The following is a 6000-nucleotide window of genomic DNA, read 5'->3' as shown; positions in this document are numbered from 1 at the left end:
AAGCTCAATACTACAAACTCGAAGGTTAACTAAGACGATAGGCAGCGAGCCAAAAAGCCAAAATAAAAACACTCAAATACCTGCACAGGGTAGAGGTTACAAACGAGTGCAGCACACTAACAGAAAAAACCCAATGCAGGGGCGTAACAAGCAAATGTAGAGAGACTATAGTGTGAGATGTCAAATGGCGATCAGCAAAGCAAATATCTCGGCAGCCTTCTCTGAGCTCACCCGTGCTTAAATGCTGCGTTGATGAGCCTGCATTGGATTCAGGTGCGACGTCAGGAAATCCCCCACTAACAGCCCAGCAACAAAACACAATCTAACCAGCAGCAGAATGTGACAATAATTTCATGAAAGTTGCACTGTTTGGCCTTTGAGAGGTTTAAAAAAGTTTATTCAGTTCATTCAGAGTTTATTATTATGAACTTATTTTTACTTTCTTACTGTTGGGCTAGTATTATACTGTGTACTAGTCTTTTTCCTATTTTGCAAAGGTAAGCAACAGCCTGACAAAGCCTTGATAGCAATGATTTCAAATCCAATTATGTAGCTCTTTATAGAAAAAAAAAAATAAATTAAAAAAAAAAAAAAAAAAAAAAATATATATATATATATATATGTATATAAACGGGGTGGTATCGGTATGGTATCGGCCGATACTGCACAGCCAGGTATCGGTATCGGGGCCAAAAAATGGTATCGGTGCAACACTACTTTTAACATAAAGCACACATGTTGAGCCAACATAAGGCACAGCTAGGGATGTCAAATTTATCGCGTTAACGGGCAGTAATAAATTTTTAAAAATTAATCACGTTAAAATTTTTAACGCATGCACGGAACGACTCACTCACGCATTGCCGCAAAAAGAATACAATGGCGCCGTTTTATGCATATACAGAGCTAAGAGGCAGTGACAAGTGAGTGGAGGAGATACAGGCATTCATTTGGAGCGTGCTTTTAATTGCCAAAAGCTTTGACATCTCTTCCACAACAATTATAACTATTGAGGCAAGCAAAGTGGGGAAGAATGACATGAGTTTATCTTTTTCTTAACACCCTGCATTGTACACAACACAGAGAAGATATAGTATTTGCAGCCACCACACACAGTCATGGTTGCCCCACTTCCCATCATGCATTTGGGCAGAACAGTTTAGTCACTACAGTATCATTTACTGAAAGCTCAACAAATGCACTAGATGGCAATATTTAGTCACAATATACAAACTCACATTAATCCTTTAAGAATCTATCCGTGGATCCTTTTCACAGAAAGAATGTAAATAATATTAATGCCATCTTGTGTATTTATTGTTTTAATAAACAAATACAGTACTTATGTACAGTATGTTGAATGTATATATCCGTCTTGTCTTATCTTTCCATTCCAACAATAATTTACAGAAAAATATGGCATATTTTAGAGATGGTTTGAATTGCGATTAATTACGATGAATTAATTTCTAAGCTGTGATTAACTCGATTAAAAATTGTAATCGTTTGAAAGCCCTAATTTTAACGTAAATGGCCGTCAATGGCATCAATTTATATATGCCTCAATGGAATCCAGTACATTGGCATCATTTGCCACGTTTACATGGAGCCAAATATTCCAATTACAATCGGAATATTTGTTCAAACCGAATAAATGTGTTCCATATAAATACCTCATTCGGAATGAACAGGCCCAAACCGAATGGAATTTCATTCCGATTCACAGTGGTGGAATATTCCTTTTCCCAAACCGATTAGAAGTAAAATTATATCATGTAAACAGGGAAGCGGAATGGTGTCTGGTTGCGTTCTTTCTGCGCATGCTCCGAACTGACGTGGTGACGTCACTCGGTGACGTAAGTAACGTCACTTGCAACATGGCTTCCAAGCACACGTACAGCGCACCCACACAACTTTTTAAATGAACGGCGTATCATTCTGAAGTTTTGTTTCCACTCGAAAAGTTAAAACAGCAGCTGATCTGACGATCGATCTCCATGTTTTGCAACGTGACGCTTTGTTTTGATTAATCTGCGCATGTCAGACGGCAGTTGTCAAACGTCCTTTCGGAATAAAGGCAGTCACATGTAAACGCTGGATCGGAATAGATGAAGTGACATGTAAACAGCTGATGTGAAATTTCCATTCAGAATGATTTGAATCGGTATGAATAAAAGTCAGCATGTAAACGTGGCTACTGACATTCATGATAGTCAATGGCATGGACGTACATACAGTGGGGAGAACAAGTATTTGATACCCTGCCAATGGGTTTTTCCATTGGCAGTTTATCAAATACTTGTTCTCCCCACTATAGCTGTCAGTGGTATTGACTTACTTAGGCGCCAGTTCAATGTCAATGGGCTGTAATGGTAAGTGGTCAAAAATCACAACCACCTATGTTTTCCTGTCTTTAAAAATGAAGGGAAAAGGCTTGCCATTAAAAATGAATGGAATTCCGGTCATTTTGATATTTAAACGGTGCCGGTCGGTCAAACCGTTTGGAGTCTCCAGTGTGCCGAAAAAATGTGGACAATAAGATTATGAAAGAAATAAATAAAAATAAAGTTGAGGAATTTTACTAGCTGGGCCTGTGCCTTGCAAAGCCCCATCTAATTAAAAAAAAAAAAAAAAAAACATTTTTCACAAACAAAATAATAATTAAATGGTGACGGTTATTGGGCCGGCCGGCTCTACCAATGAGATGTCACTTATTTTTTCAGGGAGTTGGCAACCCTACTTTTAAATCTCGCAAGAAATGACGAGACTGTTAGGAATCCTGCCCCCTGAGCCCTGCTCCTCCTTGTGTGTGTGTGTGTGTGTGCGCGTCTTGATTGCAGGATTGGACAGATGGGTGAGCCTGGGACCAGGTGCAGGTGATCGTCGTTAACAGCCTACTTAAACCAGTGCCTGGCCTCACCTCATCGCCAGATCAACAACTCAGCTCAAAGAGTTGGTGACTCCAGCCTCAGTCAAAAAGACCTGAAAAATGCCATTTAGCTAATTTTTCTTTTATTCCCTAGATCCTGCGATACTTGCCTGCCTGAACACCTGCTTGCCCATCTGCTCATCTATCGCAAAGACTCACCTGACTATTTCAACACCTTCCGCCAAACCTGCCAATAAAGTGTTGTCACTGCCAGTTTTGCCTGTCATCACTGTACTTGGGTCCTCTGCTCAATCAGAACCACAACAGAGACTATTGCAATTGGTTGGAAAGGCACGTCAAAATTATGTTGCATCAACATGATCTAATCTAGCTACTCATTCATTGTTAATATTTATGTATGGACTGCATGATCTAATCATGCTCACCTTGGAAACATGATGTGTTCTTGGTGAAAATGAACATAGTCTTTTAGTAAACTTTACAACCTGCCGGAGTCATTTTTTTGAGTGTACGACCATTTTGACTTACAAACCAGGTCCCTGAACCAATTAAATTTGTATGTTGAGGTACCACTGTACTGTATTTGTTCAATTAGTGTGTAGGATATGCCAAAGTAACCAGTACAAAAAGGTATAGAATTAAGAAAACATGTTTGTACAATGCTTGGAAACCTATAATAAGAGCGGTGTTTAATTGTCCTGTTACATTTTTATGAGTGACTGGTTCTAATGAGGACACCAAAGTCACTGGCATACACTGTCGTATTGCATTTTTGAAGGAACTTTCATCCCACAGGCAGAGTTGTATTAAAAAAGCGAGTTATTGTATGCTATCCCCTACTACGTACTGAGGTAAATGTCAAGTGGAGCACACACGCACAGATAAGTAATGTACCACCACTGCACAATGTTCCATGAAGGTCTGGAGCCTTTTAGCACTATTGTCAGAATGTTGTCATCATGATGCTGGTGTCTATTTTGTAGAATTTGAGCGCACAAAGCGTAATTGTGCCTTTTCTTCTGCGCAGTACAGCCGGGGGAGATGAATGCGGTGCCACTGACCTGCTTGAATCAAAGAGGCGGCTTAGAGGAGCACAAACAAAAATAGAGGGCGAAAGACTTGGTTTTTTTCCCCACGTCATAATTTAGGTTGATGAGTTGCCTCAGTAGCCACAAGGGTTCTTTTTGTCCTCTTTTTTCGTATCCATAATACAATCACTGGGCTGTTGCCAATACTTCCTGCTTCAAGCTCACAGAGGCTGTTGGAATATTTGACTGAGTGTCAGCCTTAGTTTTTATACCTCATTAATTCACAGGAGAGATTGAGGGAGAAAACCATTTGCTCAATAGCATAAATCAACTCTTGTACACACACATACACATACGTACAGTATATTCACTCACATCAATACGCAAGCAGGCAGATCTCTAGGTTTTGGAAATGATTTAATCAGTCAGTGACAGAAACCGCTGTGATTAATTACCCCATGTGGCCAGTGGGTTGCTCTCGTCGTGTGTGTTCTTTTTCTTTCTTTCTTTTCTTCCTTTATTTTTTTATCAAGAAGAGCTCCTTCACCGTGGATGCCACTTTATTAGCAAGCTCGACTCAAATCTTGCCTTTATCGTGTTTACCTCTTTTAAGCACTTCTCTCTCGAGAATAAAATGGAGGTCAACCCTGCAGTACGTAGGTTGGCTGTTGTATCATTTTGCAGTGATTGCTCATGGAAGATGCTTGAGAAAAAAATAATCTGGGAATTAAATTCGAGGATAAGGCCTGAGCAGAGTGTGTCAGTGAAAGGCTGGTGGATATGAGGAGGTTTGATGCTGTAACAGCTGCTAATTATTGCTGCTCTATATTTCACACAGTCCGTTTGATCCCCTGTCTCTGAGAAAAAGATAAAGATTCGTTTTATTTCTCCCTAAATTTGCACACACAAACGCACGTACGGACACACATATTACGCAGGGTCATAATCAGAAGAAAGTGCCTAAATTACTTAAAGCGGACTTAGATTAGAAAATTGATTTTGTAATTGTTTGAATACAATCCTCAAGTCTCTGGTGTGCCTACCCGAACCATCAAGCATGAAATTAAACAAGTAAATCCTTTCTTATTTGCGTATTTCTGGAATTGTGTCTAGGAGCAAGCTGTTCTGAATTTGCTGAATTGTGACATCAAAATTCGACTAATTTACATACCTGTAATAACCACCCCTACTAAGTGTTACACTTAGTACTCACGTTTAAATGGGTACTTGCTATATGGCAAGTGCTGTTATTCTACCGTCTTGTGCAAATATGCTCACATCTCTCAGAATTGAAGGGAAATTCATAGTCACCAAAAGTCTCCAATAAGAATATACAGTGTCCGTAAAGTCTCTTTACCATTTAAAAAATGTATTAAAAATGCAAGAGAGCAGAATTACAGACGCCATGACTTTAACGAGATATTATCGCGTACTTACCTTGTTTCGATCCAAAAACGCCATGTAGCATGTATCACCGAGTGTCAAGACACAGCTGTGAATGGTGACAGCTGGATTTTTGGGGGATTTTATAGGTGAAACATGGTAATATAACTAGGGTCGCAATGCAGAAATCGCAGACATCAAAGAGTGGTCGAGATTTTCTTTTTCATATATTTACCCTTTTAAACGTTTTTTTTCCCAATTTTTCTTTGTTTGGATCGATTATTTATCATCTAACATATCAGAGAAAATGCGACAGTAACAAAAAAATACAATTAAGTGATAGTTATGAGGTGGATATCCGTGACTTTTTTACAGACACCATTTTTTCATTGTGACGTACTTTGTTTAAAAGTTTAAAATATGCGAGTGAATAATTTTTTTAAGTCGTTTTTTTTTTTTTTTTTTTTTTTTAAATGAAATATTAGACATCAATGAATGATTCTAAGCTAAAAATGACAGACATTTTGAATAATAAATATAATTATTCACCTTCGTTTTATGGCTGAGTTGAAACAAAAGCAGTTGCGCGACATCTGTAAAATCTGTAAAATCTGCTATGGCAGCATGTAGACATATTGTTCTATCAAACACAACAGTTGTTTTGGCTTAAAATACAGCAGTTTCTTTTAAAGAGGAGTG

Source organism: Corythoichthys intestinalis, chromosome 4 (genome assembly GCF_030265065.1).
Source record: "Corythoichthys intestinalis isolate RoL2023-P3 chromosome 4, ASM3026506v1, whole genome shotgun sequence".
Taxonomy (NCBI): domain Eukaryota; kingdom Metazoa; phylum Chordata; class Actinopteri; order Syngnathiformes; family Syngnathidae; genus Corythoichthys; species Corythoichthys intestinalis.
Note: the sequence above shows the minus strand (reverse complement) of the source record.